The 12,863-nt window shown below is 37.9% G+C and overlaps 1 long non-coding RNA gene across 2 annotated transcripts in view; it reads left to right on the top strand.

Annotated features, from left to right (window-relative positions):
- Positions 1 to 10,381: 10,381 nt before the first annotated feature.
- LOC102483443 (uncharacterized) overlaps positions 10,382 to 12,863 on the top strand; it is an 8,439-nt gene continuing 5,957 nt past the window's right edge. Inside the window, exons 1-4 of one of the 2 annotated variants that reach the window (XR_001371314.1) lie at positions 10,382 to 10,457; positions 11,403 to 11,453; positions 11,808 to 11,861; positions 12,266 to 12,411. This is a non-coding gene — a long non-coding RNA (uncharacterized LOC102483443). Of the gene's footprint in view, positions 10,458 to 11,216; positions 11,454 to 11,807; positions 11,862 to 12,265; positions 12,412 to 12,863 lie in introns of those variants that run through there. The other variant, XR_336324.1, reaches the window with a different exon arrangement.

The raw sequence follows: 12,863 nt of genomic DNA on the forward strand, positions 1-12,863 counted from the left end.
GATGTATTTACCAACCAGGGTGCTCCCTGACCCTCTTCATTTAGGGTGTTTATGGAGGTTCCATTATACAGGCATGACTAATTAAATCATTGGCCATTGGGTGGTTAACTCGATTCCCAGTCATCTTTCACTTCCTGGAGGTTTGGGATTAGTGCTGAAAGTTCTACCCTGTTAACACATGATCGGTTCCTCCAGTAACCAGCTCCCATCCTCCCAGAGTCACCTTTATTAACATAAACTCAGGTACTTTGAAAGAGACTTATTATGAATAACAATGTAATAAAAACAACAGATGTTCTACCCATAACTCTCAGTCAAGAAATTCTAAAGGTTTTAGAAGCTCTTGTGTTTGGAACTGGGGCAGAGACCAAATATTTATTTCTTATAATTTTGTGCACTGTGTCATGCAGTTGTGATGATGACTGGACTAGTTAATGTATAAAATACTTGTTTAGTACCTGGTCCTTAGTGAGCATTAGCTATTAGGTGTTGTTACAGACTTGGAGTTTCTAAATGAGCCATTGAAGTTTCTAAGAGCCAGGTGCTTAGGAAAGCAAAAAGCTCTCTGAATTACAAAATCTCGGCTTTAATGTTGGTGGGCTTAAAGTAAAGAATATACCATAACCCTGTAACCATTATGAAGTGTGAGGCTGTAGGATCGAGATAGAAGAGCAGCTGGCACAAGGCAAGGAAATTTAAAAACAAACAAACATACAAAAAAACAAAAACTCAACAACCAAAAATAGCCCTCCTTGTTTGAGAAAGGTCTTGGGGGTAACTTGGGCTAAAGAGCTCAGGAGCATAGATATCCCTGTGGGCCTCTGGCTCTCTGTCTGCCCACTCTCCCTTTCTGGATAGAAGGCTTTCTGAGTATCAAGGATGATGATGATATTTTCTGAGTAATAACTATATGCCAGACTACTCTAAGTGCTCTAGCGCCTGTACGCTCTGCAATGGAGTTGGGATCAGAAAGAATGACTTGTGCCTTACACCCCACATAGAATTCTGGATAAAGGGAGGCCAGCAGATAGCATAGTGGTTATGTTGCTGGACTCCCACATGGCCAACCATGGTTTGAGTCCCTGATCCGGTAGCTTGAAAATCCCCCCAGGTGTGTGTGTGTGTGTGTGTGTGTGTGTGTGTGTGTGCCCAAGATCCCCATGGGAGAATGGAGAAGAGATCACAGTGTGACTATCTCCACTGCAGACTGTGTGTGGGGTGATTTCTCACTTTCCCTCTCAGTCTCTCAGTCTGTCTCTCTCTCCTGTGAGTGCACATTCCCTAAAGGCAAAAACCTCTAAAAAAAAAAAAAAAAAAGAATTCTGGGTAAAGAAACTTGCAGAATATTCATGCAAGAGTGGCTTCCAAGATGTTCTCCAGTGATCTCTGCCCTCTGATAGTGACCTTTCTGTGTAGTCCCTCCACATTGTATCAGTGTGACCAACATACCGTAGCAGAAGTGATAGTACATGACTTCTGAGGCTAGGTCATGGAAAACAATGTGACTTCTTTGTTTTCTTTTTCAGATCCTTGTTCTGGAGGAAGCTAGCTGCCATGTCCTGGAAAGCCTTCAGAGGCTCTATAGAGGGGGCCACAAGGGAAGGTACTGAGAGCTCTGGCCAATAGCCTGTGAAGATGAAGGCCTCTCACCTACAGCCAGATGAGTGACTTGAAAGATGAATCCTCCAGCCCCAGGCAAACTTTCACATAAGTGTATTCCTGAGTGACATCTTGATTGTAGCCCTCTGAGAAAACTGAGCTAGAAACACCCAGCTAGGTTTCTCCTTAATTCCTGACCAGTGGGAAAATTGAGATAACACATGTTTGTTATTTTCTTTAAGAATTATTATATTTAACTTTATTTATTATTATTATAACTTGACCAGAGAGAGAGAAAGAGGGAAAATGAGAAACCAAGCTACCAGTTCTGGGACTCGAATCGCGGTTGGCCATGTGGGAGTGCAGGGCCCCTAACCACCACACCACCTTCTGACCTCCCATGTTTGTTATTGTCAACCACGTAATGTTGGTTAGCATGTTATACAGCAATCAACGACTAATGCAATCCAGCACTGACAAAAGTTCACTTCAGCAGAAATGGTAGTATGGCCTATTTGGAAAAGGAGTGGGTGAGTTCATCTACCCCTCCCCCTGAAATCTTTTTGGCTAAGAATTAAGATCTATCAGGTCTGAGATTCTCTGGTAGATCTCTATGGAACCCTGTGGCCTGGTTTGCAGGGTGGACCATCTATGCCAAAGCAACAGACTCTATGTTCCACCAGTTGAGGACGTAGGAGCACATGGGCTGCAGTAGGGACAGGCCCATGCTCAATTGTAATCTGAGCTCCACTCTAGTTGCAGTCAAACCTAAGAGAGGTTAGTATTGAGACACACACCATTCCTCTCCCACAGCCACACATTTCTCAGCAACTTACAAAAAAATTGAAAGAACTTTGGCCTAGGCAGAGGGCAAAGAAGGGAGAGGTGGCATGGTCTGAGTTTTAAACTGAAAGTGACTAAGGTAACCTGAATCGACGATGAGAATGCATTTTCTAACACAGATGTAAATTAGGGCCTGAGAATAAAACTAATTTTAATTATAGAGGAATAGCAGTTCTTTACAGATTTTTGCATGCCCAATATTTCTAGTTACACATCTTCTCACTCACTATTTCATGATTAATTGGAACTTCTTTATTCCAAGTCAGGATCAAAGAAATTGATTGAATGTGTCATAAAAGAGCAATGTCAATTTTCTCTGTTTAGAAGGAAGATGTAACTTTGAATTGTTTTTAGTATTTGGAAGTAAAGCTTTTTGGAGAACAAGGTCTCTTGCATTGCAATAATGATGACTAATCCTCATGACACACTCACAGTGTTCCAGGGGGTTGTTCTCATGTGTACAAATACTCCACTCATTCCATTCTCACGACAGCTCTGAGATGTTCTTATTACCATCATTCTCATTTTGAAGTGGAGAAACCAAGACACAGGAAGGTCAAGCAAAGTGCTGAAGATCATTGCTAGTTTGGCTCTGAACTAACTCATTACCTTCGCCTGCGCCTCAGAATTGATCTTTTACTTGTTCAAATTCTTTATTTTCAGATTTATTTTGAGAGCTGTGACTAAGTTTTTAAAAAGTGTAAAATTTGGAGGCAAATTTAATATGTATTTTTCTGATGACACCAGACAAGAAGTTTATTAACTAGTCTCTAAACAGGGTTTATCACACTTGCCTTCTTATACAGAGGCTTATGGAGAGTATGTATTCTGTTGTATTCTGGGGGCTTCGCTTTAAAGGTGAGCAGCGTTGGGTATCCTGACTGTGCAGTGGAGGGCCACTCTGATCTGTAAAGGCTAGCTTGTAAACACGTAATCAGAAGACCTGCTGCTCTCTGAGAATCCAGAGCAAGTTTTAAATAGCTCACAGAGAACTAAGCTGGTCTTTCCAAGTCCAAGTTATCAAAAATAGTTCCCAGTTTATGCGTGTGACCTTTCCTGGCCACAGATGCTGAGCTCTAAAGGCCATTCAGCCTTTGCTTGTTTTTAGAGGTAAGAACAAACTAATGACATGTTCAAATATGAACTATAGTTTAAAAATGTAAATAATCTCAAACATGATTTCTGTATATAATCCTATGAGGCCCACCAGTGTCCCTGAATCTGATAGAATCACTTTCTGTCTTTTTTAATACAAATGCTGTAGCTTTAAATTAAAAAAAAATATTTCCTTTATGAGAAAGAAAAGTAAAGGAATATTTGATAGGATCTTCATGCCATGATCCTCCTCTAGCCCTGCACCCAGCCAGGATCATGGGCCACCTACTGTGTTCTAGCAGACCCAGGATGAAAGCTCAAAGTCATTCCACATGGTTTCCAGCATTGCACAACCGCGCACCTGCCACATGTGCCATCGCAGCTGGCACAGAATCACTGTTTCTACCACGTACCTCTAAGATGGGGAAGAAGGCTTTGATGGCGAGGTTCTGCCTTCACCTGAATATTCAGCCCCAAACAGAAACAATTATAAATAGAGAGACACCTGGGGATTCTTCTACAGACAAGGCAAGTCTTTGGTATTGCTGGTGAACTTGTTTTACATGATCTGTTTAATGATTAGCTGAAAGAAGCATTAATATATCTAATGGCTGTGCTCACTTTCCGTTAGGCCTAAAAGACAGATTCCAACATTTCTTTTGTTTATTTTTGGTAACTTGCCAGAGGGGACTTGAACTCGCCAGAAAAAGACAAGCAGAGGGAAAGTGAGAAAGCATCCCTGTGAGAGACAGCAATCCCTTCTCCTCCATCTCTCGTTGTATTCAGGATTTTAGGCATGCATGCACATGTGCCTGGCATGTTTCTCAAGCCACCAGGTCTGGGACTCAAACTGCAGAGTCAGCCATATGGGCTTCAGCCACCTTAACCTCACAAATACCAGCTGCGACCAGATTCCAACATTTCTAAATCTATTTTATGAACTTTCCTCCTGAGAACATAAGGCTGGCAGAGAAGAAGAATAACCATTTTTTAAGCAGAAATATTTTCTAGAACATCCATCATTTGGAAGTAATACTATAAACATGAAAAATAGCTAAATGAAACTAAGGGATAAGTATTTAAAGTACTTAGGGAGCCAAATTTTGGCATTTTTTTTTTCACTTTAGAAAAATCTACTGTTTGATCCAGAAAAATACATATTTCACCTTTTTGTTTTTCTATAAAAGACTTTTTCTAAGTTCCAATCTAGCAGAACTTATGTTTATATACAATACTGGTTCATGGCTTTTCTCTTTTTTTAAAATGTATTTTATTTTCTTTTAATTTCTTTTATACATTCAATCACTGTATGCTTTTCTAATCCATTAGTTTTGGTCTCTTTTGTTTTGTTTTGAAAGTTTCTTTCTTTCATAAGAGAGAGATCATGAAAGAGGAAGACAAGCACTCTTAACGGGATCTCACCTTGTCATCTCCTTGCAGCTTTCCCAGCAGCCAGGATCACGAGCATGCCTGTGTCTGACATGTGCAGGTTCCTCTGCAACTGAGACCTCATCTCCCATGTGCTGTCCAGCATCACAGAGATTACACTATCACTCACCACTGTGGCTGGGCCTCTAATGCATTGTCGATCAGCAAAGGATTTGTTTTAATTTTCTAGGTTAGCTGATTGCAGTTTTGCATTGTGGATTTTGCTGAAGTATAATAAGCCAGTAGTCAAAGAATGGAATAAAGAGAATTTTATTTTTCTTAGTTATAAAATAAATTGCAATTTTAGGGACCAACAGGTGGTGTGGTGGTTAAAGCACTGGATATTCCCACATGGCTGACTGCAGTTCAAGTCCCAGACATGGTGGCTTGCTTTCTCACTTTCTCTCTCTGTATGTCTCTCTCTCCCTGTCTCTCTCTGGTCAAATTAAAATAAATGAATGAATAAATAAAATAAAATAAAGAAATTCTTGTCAAAAATTATTATTAAAAAAATAGAAAATAAATAAATAACAATTTCTAGAAACTTTCTTTCCCCACTACCTTAATGCAGATGACTTGCGAGCCCTAGTTTTTAATTCACTGGTTCTTGAATCATGCAGAAAAGAATTTAAACAATGCATGTTAAGCATTCATAATTTACTCTGTAAGCTCTCACTCTATCATTACTTTTCTTTCACATGAGTATTGCTATCCAGGAACGCATTTCATCTGTGTGGAGCTCTTTTTGAACAAGTAACAGAGAACACCCATAAGTCACTGCACTGGAAATGCCCTTGGACCATATGCCTGGAAGACATAGATGTTGAGGATGAACAGGTTCTCATAGGAAGAGATGTGCAGTGCCAGGTACCATTGGTATATTACTGTTGGGCTTGATGCAAGGTAGGAACCTAAAGGTTATCCTAATTCCTAGAATATTTACTACTTTTGAAATAAATTCTTTACAGTTTATTACAGAGCTCTTGATTTATCTCATAAGTATTTTAATTAGAACAAAGAATTTAAAACAGGTCTTAAAAACTATTTCTGACACTGTGGGTTGGCTGACCAAACCTTTCTTCTTCTCTTGCTAGCTAGAGAATTTCCATGGGCTTTATGGTTTTTGTTTAAAAGGATATGTGACTTAGCACTACTACCCTCCCCTTCTTGCTCTGAGTGGTGGTGCCTAGAGCTCTAGTAGCCATTGTATGACCACTAGGGACCTTGATGAAGATAAGCCACTAACTTGATGTCTACCTGAGGCTTTCTCTTATGCAAGAAAAATACGATGACTCTATGTTTGTAAAAATCACTCCACTTTCCTGTGGATTCTTGATTTGCATGTAGTCCCAATTGATACAATGAAATACGATTATACCAAAGGATGGTTATACCAGAACTTAGAGAACTGACATTAAATCCAAACTGAATACAGGCTCATCTTTCAATGCATTGAAAACTTTCAAAACCAATTTCAGAATTGAAGAGTGCATTTATTAGTTTGCCTTCCCCCTTTCCAGTTAGCATTTTTCTACTCCTATATCTAGTTGTAAGTAGTATCTCACATGAATGGAGCAAATGGTATTATTTTATAAGCAGCAGGTTTTACAAAGTGGCCATTTCCAGCAAGGCATTATTAAATGTCAATATAAAAATTTCAGCTTTGGAAGAACTTTAGAGATTTGAAAGTACAATTTAATTAATAGCAAAAAGATAAATTAGGTCTTATTTCTTTCTTTATCTCTCAAACATTCTATACTCTTTCAGTTTTTTCTTTCTACTCAGTTTTCTTTTTCATAGTACTTTTATCAGTACAATGTAATACATTTTTTTTTTATAAAGAATCTAGAGATAGGGTTGATCCTGTAGCACAGAGGTTAAGATTTATGCTAGGGAACCAGATCCCACTTAGTTGACCTCTATTTGAATCCTGGCCCCAGTGGCTTGAAAAACATACTTGCATACCCCAAATTCAGACAGGATGGAAAAATAGAGGGAAAAAAATTGTAGAAAAACCATGTCCCATTGGGGAGTACTGTCTCTCTGGCAAGCATAGGCACCATCTGGCAAATCCATCCATCCATCCATAAAATAACTGACATTAAAAAAATAATCTAGAGATTTTTCTTTGCATTTATGTGAAACACTTTTTTTTTTCCTTTTTATAATTTACCAGGGAGTGCATGTGCTCACTGGGTAGAAAGAGCACCTCCTCCCTTCCCTGGAGGGGATAGCCAAGATACATTCTCTTCTCCTTTTTTTCTCCCTCCTTTCAAGATTTTGGGCATGCACACATATGAACCTGGCATATTTTTTAATTCACCAGTCAAAAGATGTGGACTGCCTAGTTGACCATGTAGGTCCAGCTGGGATAGGAGTAAGATCTCTGGCTTGGCAGTAGATAGGGTTAGGAGCCCATGTAATGGAGAATATGAGACAAGATGGAGTCACTCTAGTTAAGCCTTTAATAAAAAATCATTTGCTGTTACTAAAAGTCAATTTTGAACTCTCACTACTTGCTTACGCATAAAGTTTCTTGCAGCGTGCTTGAGATAATGACACTGAAGCTAGCATTTTTCATATCATTACTTCTTTCTAAACAAAGAGTGTAGTCTCTCCTAGTCTGGAGCACAAGCAAGCAAAAAGCTCGAGCTATCATTTGAAAAACGGGAACATGGCATGCAGGCTTGTACCCGTGAGATAAGAAGGTCTAAATGAAACTACATTTCAGAAACAAGGAAAAAAATACATCAAAGAACAATGCTTTGTCTTAGACTTGTAGAGAACATAATGACTAGAAATTGTGTGGGCTACAGACCTCAGTTAAAGTCAGGCTTCAGTTCGGTCTGAAAGTCTGAAGTCTTGTGTTTTGTGAGCCCCCTGTCAGATAGGAAAAGAATGATGTAAATCACCTGACATATAGTCCCCATGAGGAAAATGCATGCAGAGCCTCTCCTTGCTGGAATAAAAACTTCTCACCCTAGCCTCTCTTTGAAAAAAATTCCTGGGACTCCTCCCTACTTGGGAGCTGTTTCTTCTCTTTTCTCTTAGTAAATTCCTCTTTAATATCCCTTCTCTGTGTCCATGTCTCTAATTCTCCATAAGCATGGGACAAAGAAACTGGTCATTTCATGATCCTTGAATTCAGCCCTAGTATTAGGTCTGATCACCCCAACACCCTGCATCACAGCTGCTTTAACCACCACGCTACTGGCTGCTTGACGCTCTTTTTTTATGAATTTTGTGTGTGTGCATGTTTCCAGCATGTTATACATGTTATGCACAGAATCAGTAATGAGACAATTAATCAATTTCAAGTAATTTCCCCCAATGTTTTCTATAGAAGTATAATCTTTGTCTGCGGTCCATGTCATTATGTCATAGCTGTGAAATTTTTATCTTAGTCAAAATATGAGACCATATTTTATGATCGTTAACATTTGATTATTTTATTTATTGAAAAATATTATTTTCTTTATTCATGTGTGTGGATGCATATAAGAGGAGGAAATAGAGCGAGAGAGAGAGGAACACTCTTTACAGAGTCATGTCACAATCTCCTTCCTTCAGTCTTCTAGCCCATTAACCTTGGGCACTTGCATGCATGCTCAGTGTGTTTCAGGCTGACTGGGCTGGAGATTAGAACTGTGGTTGCCATGTAGATCCACTTCTCTTTAATAACACTTTATCACTGTGCCACAGAACTGGCCCAACATTTGATTATTTAGCAATATTTTTCCTTCTTCATGTATAGGCATATACTAATGTTATGCTTATCAGCTGAATGACATTACCACTGTCTAACAAATAAGGCAAGGCTATTAACAAATTGATATAAGTGTTTTAAATGGAACAAGACGACAAAAAAAAATGCTTAATATTGAGTAAAACATACCGAAAGCAGGACAGTATTATTTCCTTGCACCCAAAGGGCCACTGAAAAACTATGTAAATGAACGAAACAACACAGAACATTCTAGTTTTTACTAAACTTGAGAAATTTTAAAAGTATGATAGAGACAAATTTGAAGTAAATTAAACAAAAAATAAAGAAATAGACATTTGAGAAACTTCTGGAGTAAGAACTCTTCCTCCCACTGAGGTTCTTAAACTTGAAGTCTGAGAGGATATTGCAGGAATAGCTAACTTGAGTCTGTATAAAATATACTGGTGGCCACTTAATCCCCAAATAGCCTTTGTAAATCTATTACAAAGTGCCAAGACCATCACTAGTAATGAACTACCAGAAAATTGGTGAGGCACATAGGAAATAAATCATTGCATGCACAAGACCTGGGAACTAATTATTTACTTATTTTAATAATTTACAAAATGTTTTATAGTAACCTTACCAAGTAGTGTAACCATCCCCCTAAGACAGTTTTAGAATATTTTTATCCTTCCCAATAAGATCCCTCATGCCTATTACAGATTCTTGTTTCTTCCTCCAGCTCTAGGCAGCCACTAATTCACTCTCTATCTCTGTAAATATGCCTTTTCTGAACAAATGAATCATACAATATATAATTTATTTTAAAAAAATTCATTTATCCACATATGTGTGCTTATGCATGCACATAACAGAGAGAGAGAGAGAGAGAGAGAGAGAGAGAGAGAAACAACATCCCTGACAAGATCCTGATGTCATGACCCACCTCTAGCCCCAGTCAGCCTGGGTTACAGATACAGCATGCCTGGCACGCTTAGGGAAGTCTCCAGATATGAACTTGGAAACTTGCAACCTTCCCACATGGCTCTGACTCACAGGATTGTTCTGTTCTTTTTAGGGTCCACCATGTAGCCCATGATTTCATTTTGATTCTCTCTCTCTCTCTCTCTCTTTTTGGGAAATATTCGCTATAGGGTGCATGTGCTCACTGAAGATACAGAGAGAGAGAAAGTGAGAACTCATCCGCAGGGGCATGGCCACACCACAGTCCCTTCTCCTCTGTTCTCCTCTTGGGATTTTGGGCACATAAACACACTTGGCCTGAGTTTCAATCCTCTGGATCTGGGACTCGAACTACGGTGAGTCATGTGGGAATTCAATGCTTTAACAACTATGTAACTGGCTGGCCCCTGTTTGTCTTCTTTCATTTAGTGTAATGTTTTTGAGTTTTGCCCATGACATACCATGTGTCAGAAGTTCTTTTTATTACTGAATAGTATTTTATTATATGTATATATCACTTATTTTTCATTCATTCACCAATCGATGGACACTTAGATTGTTTTCAGGTTTTGGTCATATAAGTAATGTTGTTATAAACATCGTTGTGCAAGTCTTTGTACGGACATATGTTTTAATTTCTCTTGGGTTTAGAACATCATTGCCAGATCATAAGATAGTTAAATATTTAACATTTTGAGAAAAACACCTAACAGTTTTCCAAAATGACTGCACTTCACAGTTCCATCAGCAATATAGGAGGATTCTTGTTTCTCCACATCTTTACTCACTCTTACTTGTCTTATATGTGACAGTCAATCTGGTGAGTATGAAATGATATCTCCTTGGGATTTTAGTTTGAATTTGCCTAATATTGAACATCTTCTCATATGCATTTTTTAAATGAGCCATTTCTATAGCTTCTCTGGTAAAATGTCTGTTCACACGTTTGTCTATTGATGTATTGTACATGTTATCATGGAGGTGTAGGTATTCTTTCTAAATTCTAGGTGCAAGTCCTTTATTAGGTGTGTGTTTTGAAAATATCTACTCCCTTTTTATTTTTATTTATTTTTCTCATGTCCCTTGAAAACACAAGGGACTATCTTAATATTAATACTACCTGCATAGTTATGTCTTTTGCAGACTATGGTACAGTTGACATAATGTAGAATGTAGCTTTTTTTTTTTTTTTTTTTTAGATTGACTTCTTCCACTTAGAAATATGCCTTTAAATTTCTTCTAGGTCTTAATAAAACTTGTAACTCATTCCTGTTAATTGCTGAATAATATTCCACCGTCAGACTAGATCACAGTTACGAAAATACAACAGTTTGTTTATTCATTCACCCGTTGAAGAATAAACAGGTTATATAATCAGAATATCTCGATTGCTTCCAAGTTTCAGCAAATTATGCATAAAGCTGCTATAAACCTCTATGGGCAGGTTTTTGTGTAGACATTGAGCTTATTTTGATAAATACCAGGGTGCATAGTTGCTGGAATCATATGTAAGCCTAGGTTTATTTTTTTAAGAAACTGGCAAACCGGCTTCCGAGTTCACCCCATGGTTGTTGCCTTCCCACCATCAATGAAAGAGAATCCTATTGCCAGCATCTGGTGCTGTCATTGCTCTGGATTTTAGCCATTTTAATAATTGCATCATGGCACCTCACTGTTATTTTAATTTGCGACTCCCTAATGACATAAAATGTTGAGCATCTTCTCATGTTTCTTTACCATCTGTATATCTTTTTTTTTTCTTGAGGTGTCCAGTTATTTTGCCTGCTTTTTCACTGGGTTGTTTGCTTTTATGTTGGTGAGTTTCCAAACTTTTTTGTATATTTTAGAGATAAATCATTTTTTCAAATCGATGTTTTACAAATATTTTTTTCCCAGTCTATGACTTATCTTTTCATGCTTATCATTGATCTTTGCAGAGCTTCTGTTTTTCAGTACTAATAAAGCCTAATTTATCACTTTTTTTTTCTTTCATGCCGTTGTAGCCCAGGAGTCATCACTAAACCAAAGGTCATCTAGTTTTCTTATGTGTTATCTATTAAGAGTTCTGTAGCTTCCTGTTTAACACTTTGGTCTATGATCCTTTTCTTCTTCTAAATAATTACTTATTTAATTTTATTTATCATTGTTATTATTTTTTAATTTGCTACAGGGCATGCACGCTCACCTGAGGGAGAAAGAGCAAGGACGGGGTTATGGTGAGAAAGTAAGCCGCCAGATCTGGGACTCAGACTGTGATCAGCCATGTGGGAGTCCAGCACCTTAACCACCATGCCACCAGCTGGCTCCTACTATGATCCATTTTTAATACATTTTTATGAAAGGTGTTTAGTCTGCATATTATTTTCTTTCTTTTCTTTTCTTTTTTTTTTTTGCATGTGGATGTCTAGTTGCTCCAGCACTATTTGTTGAAGACTCTCTTTTCTCTTTACTCCAATCAATAGCCTTTGCTCCTTTGTCAAAGATCAGTTGATATGTCTGCATGGATCTATTTCTGGGTTCTTTATTCTATCCTTTTGACTTATTTCTCTTTCACTTGCTAATACCATATTGTTTTGATTACTTTAATCTCCATATTTTTTTATTGTTGTTTGTTTTTTTTCTTTTGAGTATTGTTCTAGGTCACATGCATTCTAAGGCAAGAGATGAAAGAGAGAGAGAAAGCAAGAAATCCTCCTGCCCCAGAGGCAATGACCATACTGCGATCTCTATATTTCATTCTCTTGGAATTTGGGGCATGCATCCACATATGCCTGGTGCGTTTCTCAAGGCTTCAGGTCTGAGACTTGAACAACAGAGCTGGTTATGTGGGATTCAGCCTCCTTAACCATCATGCCACCTGGGTGGCCCTTTTTTCTTTTTAAATTTCTAATTTAATTTAATTTGTATGACTTCCATTTGCTTCCATCCTCTTAGAGTTATTAATACTTATTTCATGACTTAATATATTATCTATGCTTAGTATATTATTTATGTGGTTGAAAAGAATGTGTATTCTACTGTTGATGGGTGCTAGGTGAAGTGGGTTGATGTTTTTTAAGTTTTATATATTCTTGCTGATTTTCTTTCTAGTTATTCTATCAACTTTTGAGAGCGGACTATTGAAGTCTACAACTATTATTGTTAAATGTAACATTGCTATCTCTATTTATGTCCGTTTTAGTTTTGTATATTTTGGGCTCCACTGTTAGGTGTTTATAGTTTATAA

The sequence above is a fragment of the Tupaia chinensis genome, unplaced genomic scaffold (assembly GCF_000334495.1).
Source record: "Tupaia chinensis unplaced genomic scaffold, TupChi_1.0 Scaffold000707_1, whole genome shotgun sequence".
In the NCBI taxonomy this organism is placed as follows: domain Eukaryota; kingdom Metazoa; phylum Chordata; class Mammalia; order Scandentia; family Tupaiidae; genus Tupaia; species Tupaia belangeri.